Source organism: Halichoerus grypus, chromosome 5 (assembly GCF_964656455.1).
Source record: "Halichoerus grypus chromosome 5, mHalGry1.hap1.1, whole genome shotgun sequence".
Classification (NCBI taxonomy): Eukaryota; Metazoa; Chordata; class Mammalia; order Carnivora; family Phocidae; genus Halichoerus; species Halichoerus grypus.
This window is the reverse complement of record NC_135716.1, coordinates 117594141-117612179: the sequence shown is the minus strand read 5'-3', so window position 1 is coordinate 117612179 and position 18039 is coordinate 117594141. Positions and strand designations below refer to the sequence as shown.

The window sequence follows — 18039 nt, the reverse complement described above, 5'->3', positions numbered from 1 at the left end:
GTCGGTCTTAATATACACATTTTAGGAATGGATCAACTGAGGATCAGAATTGTTAAAGAATCCTTTCACCCAAGGTCATATAACTAATAATGGCAGAGGTTACGGTTGAATCCAGATCCCCTCACTCCAGGGCCTGCATATTGTTCATAATTCTACAAGGGAGAGCAGATGAGAAACTGGTGTTTTATTTTTTTAAAGATTTTACTTATTTTTTGACAGAGAGACAGAGAGCACAAACGGGGAGTGGCAGACAGAGGGAGAGGGAGAAGCAGACTCCCCACTGAGCAGGGAGGCCGATGCGGGGCTCGATCCCAGGCCCCTGGGATCATGACCTGAACTGAAGGCAGCCGCTTAACTGACTGAGCCACCCAGGTGCTCCGAAACTGGTGTTTTTAAACATGAGACCATTTATGGAAGCGTCTGACAAACTGCTGGTATGTCCTGACCTTTGAAAAGACACCAAGAGTGAATAATCCTAAAAGTCTAAGTGCATACCTGCAGGAATCTGTGTGATTTTAAAATGTTACCTCAGCCCAAATCTGCTTAGATTCTGAGGAAATCAGAATTCTCTACCCTCTCAAATCTCCTCTCCAAGTTCTCCTATTTCCAGCTATCTGGCTTGGAATTTCTGTCACAAGCAAACAGGTAGTTTGTGTCACGTCATAGCTCAATTTCTGAAAATCTTTCAATATCACAAATCCAGATAAATGGTGATAAGATGTGAGACAAGGGCTCGATCAATGGTTTTTCATTCCTTTAAAGGAAACAGTTCTCCATCTAGCCATACCCTCAACCCACATGTTGATTTATGAAAAGTCACCCACAAACAGGGAGAAAATGACAGCACCACTACTCAGGCCCACCTTGTCTAAGGCCAAAGTACACTTGCATGCCCCCCCGCCCCAGCTGTCTTCTATTCCCCTTTTACCATGATTAGTACTGTTACTTGGCTAATAATTGTGAAAGATGAAATGGGGAAACACAGGTTTTCAGACCACACCAAGAAAATCTTTGAAACAAACCGATGTTGGTTGACTAACACTGGGTAATTTCACAAAAATTTATGAAATATGTTTAATCTTTACAATGACCTTGAGAGATGGGCATACCTTGAGGCTCAGGAACGTTAAACAACTCACCCAAGATCACAGAGCTAGAAAGTGATGAAGTTGGGATCCAAACTCTTTCTTCCTTCAGAGTTTATGCTGTTAATGATTCTACTACACTGCTTCTCAGATCTATTTTTATGTGATATTAAGATAGAGATGAAGTCCAATATAATACTTGACCAGATTGTCTTCATAAGGAGCCAGTAAATACGGTAACAAAAGACATAGAACAATCCAGCCCCCCTCCCTCCAGCCCCGTTTCCATTTCCTCTCTCCTCTCTGGAATTACTCTTTTTGTTTCTTTAAAGATTTTATTTATTTATTTGAGAGAAAGAGTAAGAGAGAGCACAAGCCAGGGGAAGAGGCAGAGGGAGAGGGAGAAGCAGGCTCTCTGCTGAGCAGGGAGGCCAACGTGGGGCTTGATCCCAGGACTCTGGGATCATGACCTGAGCCAAAGATAGATGCTTAACCGACTGAGCCACCCAGGCACCCCCTCTCTGGAATTACTCTTGAATTCTTAGTCACCGCAACGTATACATGTGCCTAACACATTGAACCTTAAAAACAAAAAAACAACAACAGCTCAGACATTCTATTATTTTGAAGAAAACAACAATATCTGAAGGGCATTCTGAGAGCTAGCTGGGTGACGGGCTTCTCCCAGACTGATACAAGGCAGACTTGCTCATCGTGCACACAGAGAACAAGCAACTGCCTGTAAACCTGTCTTCCATCAATTCCTGCGGTTCTGGACGATTCACCAATGCCAAAAAGTTGATCACTTCAAGAAAACTTACCCACAACAGCATGTAATCCCGTTTTCTAGTAATTCCCAGAATGGTTTAGTCAAGTTGAGAGGACACTAAAGAAAGGAGAAGCTTAGCACTTCGACTGGTCATGGTGAAACTGGATGATAGAGGGTACAGTTGTTCTGTTTGGGCACTGGGATGCCATCTTTGCCAAAGAGCACTTGTTTAAGTCATTATTTGAACATTTTGATGGGTTGTAACCACATACATCTGTAAAAGTGGGGCTGAAAATGGAAAGATAAATATTGATACTGTTGATAAGAAGAATTAAGTCTCATACACTTAACACGGTTAAGATGAAGATGGGCAAACAGTGGTCAAGTCAAAGGCAGAGAAACCTTGGCCTCAATTGGATGATAGCTGGACTTGAGCCAGTACTCCAGGTGTCCAGTGGTGAAGGAAAGAATTCAGGAGCACAAACCAAATTCTAGAAATACATGATGAAAGACTATTTCTAAAAACCAAGATGTATTTAGGGACCTTAGAGCATTTTGAGCTCTTTGGTACTGGGATGCTGCTTACAATAGGCAAATCTATTATTTGAGCCTTGCAGATCCGTACCTATTCTCAGGAAGGCATTATGTACAGAAGTACGCAGAGGAACTACCTGTACCTCATTGTTTTGTCTCCATGCCCATTCGTTTAAGCCAAACAAAAAAATTGGATGTCTGATGAAGACTGCAGAATCCACAAATAAAAAAGAAGAGGACTTGAGATCCAGGAGCTGGGGCCAGCATCCCGATTTCCGCCCGAGGAAGAGCCCGAGGTGAATGCATCTGCGGGCCAACCCCCAGCAGAGGCAGGGGCGTGCGCGGGCCGGATGGCTTGACAGATGGAAAGGCTTCAGGCTTGCTGCCTGCTTTCAGCTGGCGTGGGGCGAAGAAACCAGATACATGAATTGCATTGAATTTCACATTCTAAAGAGCCGCTACATAAACAACCTCAGAGCACGACGTCCTCAGAGCACCATGTCCTCTGACGGGTCCCAGGAATTTCTGGAGCTGGGCTGAACAAGCCAGTGTGTGCGCCATTGTGTCCTCAGTTGGCAGTCACCACTCTTTCTTCAGTCACACACCCAGCAGCTTTCTGTTAGGTGTGGTTTTAGCGACCAGCCCTACCTATCTTCATCAGACTGCCATCCTTCGCCCTGAATAAAATGAAAAGGAAATGTCTACCCACCCACTCGTCGGGGCCTACAAGACTCAACTCACAACCTGCAAGCCTCAGGACGGAACAGGACTCCTTTTAACTACCTGGGCACAGTAGCTGACTATCAGGAAACTGCCTGTGGCCTCCACGCATTGCCACACTATTTACACAGCTGATGGAGGTTTGCCCTGTTGAAGAATTTGGCTCTAGAGGATGCCCCTTAGAACTCCCACAGGGCCCATTCACCCGGGCACACCCGCGCAGATGCCTGTGGAGATAGGAACAGTGGGGTTCATTTTCTAACTTCCTCTGTACACACTATAATTCCACACGTTTATTTAAAAGTGGGGGGTCGGAGCAGAGCTAGGGGAGCTACAAAACCCAACATTATATGAAATATTTTCAAAAAATATTTTAGGTAAAGTTAACAGCCCCCTTCCCCTGCCACTCAAACATTCCTTTGCTTCATTCCACAGCCCAGACGCTGTCCTTCACGTTCACAGGCCTGAAGTGGGGCTGGGACAGGACTCCCAGTGGAAAAGGAACCTTTCCAAGACAGAGAGAGGAAGCTCAAAAAGTGAACCAACTCTCAGGGCAGAGAGGAGAGAAACAGCAAAGCAGAGGCCTTAACATTCTTTTCCTTGAAAAATTGAAAGTCTTGCTATTAGCAAGGGAAAAGAAAAAATCAGATGCGTGATTTTAGCATGACAATAAGACAAAGCAGAGGTGATAAAGTAGAGGGGGTAATTTCCTGGAGCCCTTCTTGCTTTTCTGAAGGTAAGGGTCAATTTTCATTCTGTTGATTATTAAAATACCTTAGGAATGACGGTGAGCTCTTAATTTCTCCAACTCACTACTAACTGTGATCACAGTGACAGTCGAATCCTGCCAGCCATGGGGCCTGCTTTTCTGAGCTGTGAATGACCTCTTTCACTAGGAAAATTGGTCAGGAAACAACTCTCCTTTCGGGAAAGAAGCGTATATGAGACATAAATGTATATCCACAATGTTCCCTCTCTTAATTTCCTTCCCTTGCTGCTAATTTTCTCCTAGCCTAAGTAATTAATCTTCTTACATCGCTCAAATAAACTCCATCTAAATCAGCTCAACCTAAAGAAGAAGAAAAGGTAACTGATCCTCCCCCATATGTCCCACGTCTTTCCTTTGGAGGAGACAAAAGTGTAGTCTCAAGTTTAAGGGCTTACATTTGGGTGCCAAACTCTTGAGTCTGACTCTTGGCTCTGCTCAATGAATACGCGACTTAGGACAAATTACTTTCATCTCAATTTTCTTATTTGTGAAATGGGAACAATTAGCAGTTCCTAACTTCTGGGGTTTGTGTGCAGATCAAATATAATACACCTTGAGCAGGAGCTGAAACAAAGTAAGCACTCAGCAGAAGTTCAAGATTCCTATCACTCGCTCTTCCACCCCTAAAAGGTCAGATTCAAGCAAAGATAAAAGGCAAACAACGCTAATTAGAGATTGAAAAAGTCACAGAATTCTCAACTCTTAGTGGAACAGAAGCAGATGAAAGTCAATGTTGTCATTCTTTTATTAAAAGTTCAAACGTGGGGTGCCTGAGTGGCTCAGTTGATTAAGTGCCTGACTCTTGATTTCGGCTCAGGGGTGTGAGATCGAGCCCCGCGGGAGCACCACCTGAGCCTCACTTCGGGCTCCCAGCTCAGTGCAGAGTCTGCCTGAGATCCTCTCCCTCTGCCTCTTCCCCTGTTTGCACGCGTTCTCTCTCTCTCAAATAAATAATAAATAAATTTATTAAAAATCTGAATGCTATATTATACTTGTGATTATTTACAGGCTAATGATTTGTAAGAGGTGGGGAGCAAACGGTTTTTCTATATACATGATGATAGGAAGAGCTTTATTTAAGAAATTAAGAACTTAGAAAAAAGCAATTTAAAAATGGTTTATTCAAAAAAGAAAAAAAGAAAAGAATGCCTAACAAAAGAAAAGGTTAATGAATAAGCAACAAACTAACTTCATGTTCAGCTAATCTCCATAATAACACTGGTGTTTGGGGACAGAAATAACCTCATATTACAGGTTTTCTGGGTCAGGGAGGAAGTTGTACTATAAATGACCACGTACTCTGGGGACTGAGTGGGACCCACAGTGAAACAATCTCTGCCCTCACCCATCTCAGAAGGTCCAGCTTAAACCCTTTCCCATCCCCTCAAAAAAGTCTGGCACTGTGATTAAGAAAAAAGCAGCCAGAGTACTGGAACCAGTTACTAGCTAAGCACTTGTAGGTTACATAACCTTGCTAAGCCTCAGTGTCCGTATCTGAAAAATGGGACTCCTAACAGTACCTATCTCAGGGTCTGTGTGAGCATTCAGTGTGAAAACGTGCACTGGGGATAAAGGTCTCCCACCATGAAGTGGCAGTAGGCAGAGCCCACTCCAGTCGTTCATTTTACAGATAAGAAGATCTAGAGATGTTAAGATCTAGCCCTAGGTCACACAGTGAGTTCATTTCAAAGCCTGGATTAGCGGGCACCTGGGTGGCTCAGTTGGTTAAGCATCTGCCTTCAGCTCAAGTCATGATCCCAGAGTCCCGGGATCGAGTCCCGCATCGGGCTTCTCCCTCTCCCTGTTGTTTCCCCTGCTTGTGCTCTCTCTCTCTCACAAATAAATGAATAAATAAATAGATAGATAGAATCTTTAAAAAAAAAAAGAAGCCTGGATTAGAGCCTAAATCCTGATTCCTAATTCAGCATTTTTGCACTAAACATGCTTCTGCTTCCATTGAGCTTTGCAAATATTCTCCCACATTGATTTTACCTTTCTCTGAACATCAACAGAATTTCCAACCAGTACTCTCAGGATAACACTTGAACACTCTCAGATGATAAATCTGTTCCCTCAACTACATCATAAGTTCTTTGAAGTGACAGCAGAGGCTTCAGATGTCTTCTAACTGTCCAAAGGTGTCTGTGTAAGTGCCAGGCACATGATATCATTAACTGATTGATAGAGTGGTTTCTTTAGGAAGAGGTTTTACTCTGAGTAAAATGTTACTGTGAGGAAGATGCTGACCAGGTGTTCAGGTCTGCAGAAGATTAGATCAGAGGAAATGGGTTTTGAACATGCCCAAAGAGACACATAAAAATTGACTGCAAGGGAATTTAAACACAGGATAACGGAACAAAGGAGGCAGACAGTTCTCTCCTCATGTAAATGTTTTAAAAATAGACAGTCTATTTTTAGACAAAAATAGGTTAACACAGGCCATTGGTTCCTAATGTGTAAACCTCAAATGTTGTAGAGTTACTGCAAAGAATCTTCAGGCGTGCCTGGGTGGCTCAGTAGGTTAAGCATCTGACTTCGGCTCAGGTTGTCATCTCGGGGTCTTGGGATTGGACTTGGCGCTCAGTGGGAATCTGCTTGTCCTCTGTCCCTCTGCCTCCCCCTGCTTAGAGCTCTCTCTATAATAAATAAAATCTTTAAAAAAAAAGAATCTGCAAATTGATTTGCACATCAGACTTAGTAGAGTAAATAACGTCTTGCACCTCTATACAATATTTCCCCCCAAATGCATGTGCAGTCTATTTTGGTTTAATATAATACAAATTCTTTAAGAGCATTGTGGATTTGATTGTAACTTCTGTCCATTATATATATTTTTAATCAATCAATGAAACAGTGACTAACGTTTACTGAGCATTTACAGTGTGGCAAGTAGAGTGCTAACCATGTAATAGAAATTACGTTGTTTGCCTCTTATTAGCACCCAGAAGGGAGGTATAATTGTTATCACCATTTTACACAAGAAATAGATTTGTAGAGTTTAAGTAACACACCCTTTGGTTTTAATGTAAATAATGGAGCTGGAATTGGGCTCCAAAGCCTGTGGTTTTACCCATTTTTAGGTCACTAATTGATGGGTGTAAAACATTATACTTATTTTCATCCCATGTAGGAGGTGGGTGTCTATCCATGAAATCTGATGTTTAAAAAAAGATTCTCATATCCGCAAAGATTGGTAACAGCACAAAATGGAAGTTAAAAGTGCTCCAGAATAATTAGTTTCTGTGACTTTAGACAAGCCAGGTGCTTAGAACGAAGGGATTTGACTGGTTGATATCTAGAGACAGCTCCAAGCAAGAAATTCTATCATTCTATAATTCAACTCAGCATTTCCCAAAATACATTCTCAACAACTCTGGTCCCAAGGGACACTCCACAGAAAAAGGTTTTCACAGTCCAACAGTTTGAGAAACACCATAAACTAAAGAACCATCCATACACAAAAGAGAATATCTTCTTTTGGAAACCCACAATTACACCGTCACATATTAAAAGCTCTGAGAAGTCCTGCAGAGCACTGGATTACACAAAATTAAACATGTTCTCCTCTTGTAGCAGTTCTCAACAAGGAAACCTTTTTCATTCTGTGTAACCCAGAGTACCCTAACAATATTTGGGCATCAATCTCCTCTGTACATAATAACTATTTCATGAAATTAGTTCCAAGACCATTCATAGGTTATAACCCAACTTTGGCAGTTAAAACATTTCTGAATTAATGAGGTAGGCTATAAAAGATGACCTTATGAATCATCCCAAAACTGTTATTCTGTAGTGGTGTTGGCTTCCAGAAAGCTATTTCCTCTAAGCACCATACAGCTCAGTAATTTTTGTTTGTTTCTCTTCAAGCACGGAGCGAAATTTTTATAATGACACTCTGAAGATCATGTTCCTCTATTCTTCAAAATCTATTCTAGTCTAATGGTTCTCAAATTTACCATCATCAGAATCACCTGGAGAGTGTGTTAAAACAAGGATTGCTGAGTCCACCCCAGAGTTTCTCATTCAGATCTCATCCAGATCTCATTCAGATCTGGAATGAGGCTGAAGAATTTACAGGACTAACAAGTTCCCAGGTGGGGGCCAATGTTGCTGGTCTGGGGCCTATGTTACTCATCTAGACCTCTTCTATTAGATTTAGACCTTGAAGTAGACCATGAAAATGTGTGGTCTCTGCTTCCATCATCAAGACCTGTTATCTTTTCTCTTGCTTCTGTAAGTTTGACTCTTGAATATTTAGCCAAGTATCGACAGCATTTTTGTTGTACTTCACATTGTCTACTTGCAAGTTTCAAAAGCTTCAGGAATCAAAGATGAAGAAAGGAGTTAGGAAAATAGAGAATGTCTTTGATCAAGCTTTAATAGAAGATATTAATATATTTAAGAGCTAAATCTCTTATTTCTCACTTAATTATATGGATTAAATTTCAGTAGCGTGAACTTTTTCTCATCTCCTTGGAGGAAAGACTAAGTAGTGTTTTGTAAATATAGACAACTTTTACATTACTGGCACTTGGGCTGGGGCTCCATTCACTGGAACCTGCGAACCTTTATTTCTAGACCTTTAATTTCTGTAATAGAAATTTTTATGATGCCAAAGAAGCTTTAGAATCAAGGGGCCCTTTAAAATAATGGTGATTATAAATGTAGCTACCGAATCACAAATTGACACTGCCTGGTATAATATATGTGCTCCTTGAAAATTGCAAGTCAAATTACTGTCAGTTGGATCCTATTTACATATTTACATATTCTAATTTTAGATGCGCCCAACTGACACCAGTTCCTAACTCTTCAGTGGGAAGTTTCTGATTCTTTTGCCCTCTCCAGCCCTACTGACCTGTCAAGGAAGGAAGGACAGACACCAATCTTTACTGTATATCTTCTAAGGGCTACCTCATTTCATCTATTTCAAACGTCTGATGAAGAATCATTCCCAAGAAGAGCCGAGGCACCCCCAAGAAGGGACCAGTCACATGGATAAATGGCAGCATTAGGACACAGGCCAGAGAGACCAAACCAGAGTCCCCTCTCCCTTCACCGCACCTCCCCAACTTCACCTGCTTCAAATCCCAAGCAATCCCTTGATGGAATAGGGGAGAGCTCCCTCTTTAAAGGACAACTGTAGGGGAGAATTAGTCTGTGTTGGGATGAATTACCCATAATCTATATGCTTTAAAAAGATCATTTTCACATAGGGGTCACCTTAGAGGTGAAAACACCTGAAAGTGAAATTAAGGGAGAGAGGCAGGGTGGGTGCTAACTAATGGATAAAAGGAAATCAGAACGTTGTACTCAGAAGGATACAAAAGCATTACAGCTTTACAGACTGTTGTTTAATAAGCCCAGCAAACACCCCAAGGGTGTAATAAAAAAGGTAGAATGTGAAAGTTCTCCATGAGTATGTTTACATTAATCTGAGACTTAAGAAGGCACATGCAGCCCTGCTAGCTAGAGTGAAAACACCACCACCACCACCACCTTGTGAGTGCCGCCTTGGTTATATAAAGCCCTTCATGGCAGGGTTCTTGGTGAAAGGGAAAACAGCCCATCTACCCTGACTCGGAAACTACCCAGGCTCTGAAACCCTGTGCAAACAAAATTCTCCCAAGTAAGCTGAGCTCTGCCCACAGCGCATTCTTTAGGGCTTAGTATATGTGTAAGCTGAGTTCCCCACTATTATCCTCACTATGTCAGGAAGGAGTTTATGAATGTGTGACCTTAGATTTTAAAAGGAGACCACAGAAGTTGACAATGACCTCAACTACCTGTGAATGTTAGCCTTTCATTGAAAAGAATGTTATTGATGAATCCAGGCGAGGACATGGGGCTGTTCCGAAGCTCTGAAACCATGCAAGACATTGCCAGTGTTAACAGTTACTGGGGCATGAGAGATACCGCAGTTGGGCTTCTCATGAGACCTCTGGGAAACTCTTTGTTAGAAATTAACAAGGTTTGTGAATAGAGCTCTACTACTCCAGGATCTCCTGGCTTTCTGTGGTTGATTTTCTAGATTACTTCAGTAACCTTATGCCAACAGAAACCTAGCTTCTTATGAGCAAACTTAAACACCCGCTGTTCTGCATAGAATGGTACCAACTATTTGCTCATTCAGTGTCAGACTTTGAATTTCTAGACGGAAAACACAGACCAACGTTTACAACATTTACATCAAGAGTCAAATGAAGTTCTCACTTTCCTTCTTTCCTTCGTGTAATATTTATTGACTACCTAATCCTATGAGAGACGCTACTGATACAAAGATAAGACACAGTCTTTGTTCCCTCAAAGGCCTCAATCTAATCTACAAAATATACATGAAATGCACATGGCACTATAAAGGGACAGATGTTATAATAGAAGCCAGAGCATCACAGAGACCAGAAGGTAGCAGCCTAGTGCATCATGCTTCACAGAGGTGATGTTTCAGTTGGGTATGAACTGACAACTATGAATTTGCCTGGTGGAGAAAGGGTGATAGAAAGAATTCTTTAGGCAGAGAGAAAACCATATGCAGAGATGTGGCAGTGAGATGGGTCACAGCATGCCAGGGAATGATAAGAATTTCTATGTGGTTGCAGCCAAGAGTTTGAGGGAATGAGGGGAGAAACAGCAGAAAAGTCTAGACCTTCTTAGCTAGGACAAAGGTGTGAGGTGATCATGGGAAATTGAAGGCAGGTCTGCAGGGCTGCTGAGGTACAAATTCACTGGGATGGTGTGTGTGTGTGGGGGTGAGTGGGATGAAATCCCAAGGGGATGACTAGTCTGATGAAGTATCCAATCCAAACACATCTAGACAAGCCTTTGCTGACAGAAGGTCCAAGCATAGTGATGGACTGTACCAGTTTTTAAGCCATCATTTCTGGTGAGAGTCACTGTTACTGTTTCTCTCATAGATCAGGAGAGAAAGAAAGCTGTCTCCTTTCCTTATAAAAGGATACTATACACTGCAGGATACTATTCTACACGCACTGGCCATCTTTCCCCCCCACCGCCAAATCTCACCTCTCCACACCACTGCCAGAGTCGTCTTCCTAAAACACAGCTAAAAACCTGGCTTCTCGGGGTGCCTGGGTGGCTCAGCTGTTAAACATCTGCCTTCGGCTCAGGTCATGATCCCAGGGTCCTGGGATCGAGCTCCGCATCGGGCTCCCTGCTCAGCGGGAAGCCTGCTTCTCCTCCCACTTCCCCTGCTTGTGTTCCTGCTCTCGCTAACTCTCTCTCTGTCAAATAAATAAATAAAATCTTTAAAAACAAAAACAAAAACCTGGCTTCTCAGCAGCGATAGAATCTGAAGCTCAAATTCTTTAGCAGGCTTAGCTTTTCCTCATACAACATACCTTTCTACACTTCTGTGCTTTTGCTCAGGAGGGAATGACATGCCTTTCTCCACTGTCCTCAATCTGTCAAAATTCTATTTTTCTATCAAAGTGCAACATAATGGCCACCTCCTCAATGAAGCCTCCTTTAATTCTTCTCATCATGATTATTCCTTCCTCTTTGACCCATGTTATGTTGCTGGTTCCAACTAAGCACCTATTTACTCCGCCTTGTCTTTTAGGTAGTCTTTGGGAAGTTTCTTTGCAGTGGGCATCTCGTCTAGGGAGAGGGAAAACAAGGGAGGGAGGAAGGTTGGTTTCTGAGTAGATATAGTAACTGACTCCTAGACCAGTATCAGGTATTCAGAGGCAGTTGAGCAATCAATGAGACACAGAGGCTAAGGTGGAAGACTGCATTTTCCAAAGATGGCGGCAAAAATATTTCCCAAGCTCCCCTAAAATGTAACCTCTCATCAAAAAAGGGAGCCCATTTTTCTCCCCTTGAATCTGAGATGACCTTATGACCACTTGCAACTAATAGATTGCTGCAGAGGTAATGCTTCTGAGGCTAGGTCAGGAAAGGCCATTCAGCTTCCTCCTGGTTCTATTGAGATGCTTGCTCAACCTCTGTAGAAGATGTCCAACCACCCTGAGACTGCGGTGCTGGAAACACCACGTGTACATGCTCCAGTAGACAGTCCCAGCTGAGCCCATACTTCCAGCCATCCCCACCAAGGTGTCAGACATAAAATATAATCTCTTGGTGACCCTCTCAAGAGCTCATCTGCCAGCTAAGTACCAATGAATAGCTTCAGCCATCTCAGAAGGAGCAGAAAAATCTCCCAGCTAAGTCCTGTCCAAATTCCTGACTCCCAGAATCTATGAGACATAATTTAATGGATACTGTTTTTTTGTTTGTTTTTAAGTTTTTATTTAAATTGTAGTTAGTTAACATGCAGTGTAATATTAGTTTTAGGTGTAATGGGAACTGTCTGAAGATACTAAGTTTTAGAGTCATTTGGTACACAGTAGTAAATACTAGAAAAGCCAGGGAATAAATCCTGACCCTTACTTTTATTCTGAAAGCTGATTAGTATTCTGAAAGAGTTATAATCACTGGCCAATTCAAGATGAAAGATTCTAGAGTCTCCTGGAAACATTTAGGGTGCTTGGTGAGAACCAGTGAGTGACTTGGGTCCTAACTGTCCACATGAGGCCAGAAGCCACTGGGGGCCCAGAGGCTACCAGCAAAGGGCTGTGTTGCTGATCTGACCAGTAGAAGGCATCCCATCATAGGTCTGCAGAAGCTCACTGCACTTTATCGAAACACAAATTGGAGGGTGGTGGTATGAGACGATTCTTTGTGCCTGGCAGATGGTAGAGACTAGATGCTTGATAAATACCCCTTGTATGAATTGACTGAATCTAGGTACTGGCAGTGATACTGGTGGGACTGTTTACTGAGAGGCAGTGTGCAACTGAGGCATCACAGGTCTCCCTAATGATCTTAATTAGAAATATGATACTGAGCTGGGCTCTCTTTTTGAGGCATTTGAGTCAGAGCCTCACAGGTTGAAAAGTTGGGGCCAGCCTGCTGGACTCTGTGTGAAGGAACTTTCCAAGGATCCTGGCTGTGAGTTGTATGTCTTGTCCTCATCATGAAACCCAGGCTTCTGTGCTTGCCAGGAGCATCTTCACTTGAAGGTTACACTTGTTGCTTACACAGTACTTCTATTTCTCTTCCCACCATTCTGTGGAGCTCATTAGCTAAGTGTTAACACCCACAGATCCCCTTGTTCATAATACTTTTCAACCATTATTCTGAGCACTAAATGAAACATTCCTCTTTTCTGAGCTTACAATAGCTTCTTTTTCCTAAAGACCATATTTAAGATCTCTCACACTGATTTAAACCTATTAATGCCTGAAGGAGAGGCCACTCCAGACCAGCGTACAGGCCCTCATAGTTACCCTGAAAAGGAAATGGTGAGATTTCTGATCTCTGAAGCAGCTTTCTTCTACTAGAAGAGATGAGAATGAAGTCCTATATTTTCAGAAGTCCTATAATCTTCTTATTCAAGGAATATTTTTGAAGTCGTAATTCTGAATGTGAATGTGTAAGCTAGATTTTTACAAAAGTCAGATTTTGTGATGGTGTTCAGATAGCTGGAAATTTTATTAGCCAAATATCTTATTTTCATTAAATCAACAACAAATTACTTAATTTTCAAGATCATAACTGCGTATTTCCCTTGTACAAACATTAGGAATCCTAGTCTCCTGGAGAAATCTCAACTTTCTTTTTTTTTTTTTTTCTTTTTTAGAATAAAGTCAGAGATTTGTTAACTGCAACTAAAATTTTAAACAAAAGGGCCTTTCACTCATGGATTCAGGCTAAGAAAGCCTCGAATCAAAACGAATGGAGAAACTGGCTTTAGGACCAGACAGAATCAATTGTTTTGGGGTCAATTTGGGTTTGGGGAGCCCACTGAAAACTGATCTCTCAACAGGAGCCGGCATTAGTGGGCTGTCAGTCATCATTAACCACTGCAGTAGCCCAAATTGGCTGTCTTGAGTCAAGACACTTTGTTTTCACCTGCATTTCTCAATATTCTTGACTAATGGCATACATGTTAATTAGTCCATTAGCAGACTAATGTATGTTGATTAACATGTACATTACTATGTAAATATTTAAGAGGGATTGCTAAATCACTTTTAAAATGTGATATAATGTTCAATTATGCAGTCATTTGAAGCTAAATTTTTAAAATCAAGCAGTGCATTTTTCAATGTTTTATCTGCCTCCTTGTACCCTAAGTTCCCTTGAGGGCAGGCTCTGGGGATGACTCATCTCTGAATGCGTCCTGGTGCCTGGCACGGTGCCTTTGCACACTAGAGTGAGGCAAATAATTTTGAAATGAATAAAAAGAAGTCTTTTTGAATAGGAAAGTGTGGATTCCATCTGAATGCACAGACTGATTCTCTGACAACTATGTGGTTTAAAAGGAGTATTTGTATAGCACTGTATAGTTTGCAAGCACCTCCACACATATATTGTCTCTAAACCAAGTGCCAATAAGCTCATTTTACTTTTGAGGAAATTGACCGTTCGAGAGATTATGGGACTCATCACAAATTTTCTGATTCTCTAGTTTATGAACTTAGAAAACAACTCCGCACCCCCCCCACAAATACAATCATCTGTCAAAATTCATTCAAAGAGCTCTTTTTAACCTGTCTTAACCTACCCAACTCATTATTGTCAAATAATTGTATATATAAATATTGTATTATATATACAAGGGGAGGGCATTGGACAGCATATCTAAAAACAGTTTCTTCAGTTGCAGCCCGATACTCCCATACCCCATTCTCATAGAACACAAACAGTGGCTGATGGAATCTGATGTGGCTGATCCTACCTACCCAACGCATGGTGCATGCACATAAAATTTGGTGCTTGGCTTTGCAAATAATTAATCATCAGGTACAAAGTAGGGAGACAATAAAAAAATCTACGTTAAGTTGTAAAATCCAAAGATCCGGTCCAGAAGAAAGCTGAAATTCAGTCTTCTTGATCAGAATGCTTAGACTTTCCTTGCAATATTAGGAATATGGCAGTAACATAAAATTCTCCAAAATGTGACTTATTCTGACATGTTTAAAGTATTATTTAAATACACTTTTCACCAAGATGATTTAAAGGCAGTCAGCTCCCAGGGGAGAAAAATATGCTCAGCATCCCCTCACCCCCTGCAGTTCCACAAGTCGGGCGTGAGTGGCAGGTGGAGCAGAAGGCACGAGCAGTCCAGGGAGTATTGCCTCCTCCTTCTGTGACTCAAAGCCAAAAAAGGTTCCTCACTGCTGCTGGTTCTTTGATCTCTTGCTCCCTATTTTTAGAACTCTTCTGTCCAATATCCTCTGCCCCACTGCCATGACCTTTCATGACACACTTCTCCTTGTGGTTATTTTGGGGATCATATTCCTTTCTCAAAGTATTACTACAGCTAGAATTAATGTATGAGGTAGATCAGCACAAGTCCTTGCTTGAAAAAGCACCCAAAGCACATGTTCCCACAGAAGGGTGAAGAGCTGGTGTACAAAGGACAGATACATCATCCATATTTTTAGTCATCAAAGCATTCTAGAAGGACTGCTTAATGGAGTAGATGCCACAACCTCACAAGATAGCATTATCTAGGTACAGAATCTGGGCACGTGAGTTTAGAAAATGTGTCCGGCACAGCTAACAGGTTATAAGTGTGTGTGTATGTGCGTTGTTTAAGGAGTAGAGAAAGAGGACATAATCATAAAGAAAATATAGGGTTTATCAACACAGGTTTCTTTTTCAGACTTTACCTCTCCCTAAATCTATAAACCATATAAAAGAGTCAGTGCCCACAATGAGGGAAGGACAGAGATCAAGTATGCTTTGACTGTTCATTATCCCTTAGAAAAGTCTTTCTACATAGAATTTTTAAAAGGAGAACAAAAGTTGCGTCACCGAAAATAAGAATGACACACAGATCCAGAGGAAAATCTCCCCTCAGTGAAGAGAGAGAGTATTTTTTGTGTTCATCACTATATTTCTGTGTCAAATACAGTGTTAGACAGCTATATTAATTAGATAATTTGATATAACAACAGCTAACCTTTATTGAGCAATTAGTGTACAGCTTTGGGACAAACTGAATGCTACAATAAACCTATGAGGGCACGCTGGTATTGTCCCCATTTGAGAGGTGAGGATACTTAAGTGCAAAGAGGCTAGATATCTTGTCTCACATCAAACAGCTCTAAAGTGAGAGAGCCAGAATTCAACACCACACACTTTGGGATCTAGAGCTTATGCTTGGAGAGCAAAGAAATGGGTCTTCTGCTTTTGCTACATCCATGAGGAGTTTGAAGAGCTAAACTTACTTAGTATTATGAGCTGAATTGTGTCCCCTCAAAATTCATATGCTGATGCCCCAAACCCCAGTACTCCTAGGGTGACTATATTTAGAAATATAAAGAGGTAATTAAAGAAGTAATTAATGTAAAATGAGGTCATTAGGGTAGGCCCTAATCCAATATGTCTGGTGTCCTTACAAGAAGAAATTTGGACACAGGCACGTACAAAGTAAAGACCATATGAAGGCACAGGGAGATGGTCTCTGCAAGCCAAGGGAAGATGTCTCAGAAGAAACAAACCCTGGCGGTATATATTGATCTTGGACTTCAGCCTCCAGAATTGTAAGAGAATAAATTTCTGTTGTTTAAACCAACTAATCTGTGATCTTTTGTTATGGCAGTTCAAGCAAACTAATACATTCAGTGTTAAGGTATAAAATGGGAGACAAGGAAAATGCATTTAGACCAGATTAGTCAAAACAAATAAAACCAATCCAAAACAGAGAGTTGACGAATTACATAACTTTTGTAAATTCACAATTAGGTGGGAGGTGCTGTCAGGACATTCCTTTTGATAGCTCAGACAGACAGCTCCATTATCAGAGGATTCCTGATGAATACAGAGACTGAAAGATGTGACTCCAGTTATAGTTTGTTGGGGGCATATGGTTTCTACGTGTGTAGACTTTCTTGCTCTCAAGTATTTCCATGTTCAGAGTAACCCGTTTATCAAATACCTCACATTTTAAAGTTTTTAGTATCAAGATTATACTAAAAAAATGAGAATATAAAAATCTCCCATAACCCCATTATCCACAGAAAAATGCTATTAACAAAAATATATATAATCTTTATTTAATAGTGAGAGCTTGATGTATATAAAATTTTTTATCCTATTTTTGTTCAATTGACATTGGTTTGAGAGTTCTTCCCCCAAGTCATTAGTTTCCAAAAAACATGATCCTAATGATTGCATAATAATCCTTCCAAGAGATCAGACTATAATTTATTAAACATAATACTCAATGCTGGCAAGGATATTGTGATAACCACTACACTACGGAAACACTTGGCAAGGATATTGTGAAGCAGGCATTCTCCTAAACTGTTGGTAAAAGTATAAAATGTTATGACCTGCAAAGCAGTTTCATATTATATATCAATATTATCAGAATAATTCACATCCACTGCTCCAGCAATGAAAAGCAAAAGAATAGCATTTATGTGTAAACCATCACCTTCGCAGTGAAGCCATCCTGACCGGCTTCTTTTAAATTGCATCCTTGATTTTTAATTTTGACTAGTAGAGACCTCAGTGACATTCTAGATCATTCAGTACAGACACAGTAGAGTCACATCTTAGTAGAAGGCTACTCTACACGTGCCTTAGAAAAGTATAAAGCCTTCCATGGGTCAAACTAATCTGCATGTAACTTAACCACTTGCCAAAACAAAGCCGCACTATCCAAAGAAAGAACAAATACAGAAACTCAACAACATAATATTTATAGTACTCAGCTTCCAAAAGCAAATTATTAGACATGGCAAGAAGCAGGAAAGTGTGATTCAGAATCAGGAGAAAAATTAATAGTGAATTTGAGGGTATAACAATTTAGAATATATCCAAAATTAAGCACCGAGGGGAAAAAAAAAGGCTACAAAAAAGAAGAAAAAAACAAACAGAACTTTCATGACTTTTGGAATAACAGCAAACAGTCCAATAGCTGTGAAATTGAAGTCCCAGGAGAGGAGTAGGAAAACAGAAAAATATGTGAAGGCATTATATAGTGAGAAATTTCTCCAATTTGACAAAAACTATATACCCACAGATCCAAGAAATTTTATGAATCTCAAGCAGGATAAAAACAAAAACAAACAACAATAAAACCCAGCACCAAGGCACATGATTACCAAACTGTTGAAAACTAA

At 40.9% G+C, this 18039-nt stretch overlaps 1 protein-coding gene across 9 annotated transcripts in view; it reads right to left on the bottom strand.

Moving 5' to 3' along the window:
* The window catches only part of LOC118518149 (uncharacterized), a 102358-nt gene that overhangs the window by 67137 nt on the left and 17182 nt on the right, over window positions 1–18039 (bottom strand). For 2 of the 9 annotated variants that reach the window (XR_013448096.1, XR_013448097.1), the window contains one exon: window positions 5957–6513. The exons of the other annotated variants lie outside the window; for them this stretch is intronic. The gene's annotated coding sequence lies outside the window, so the exon portion shown is untranslated. Of the gene's footprint in view, window positions 1–5956; window positions 6514–18039 lie in introns of those variants that run through there. 9 annotated transcript variants of the gene reach the window in all.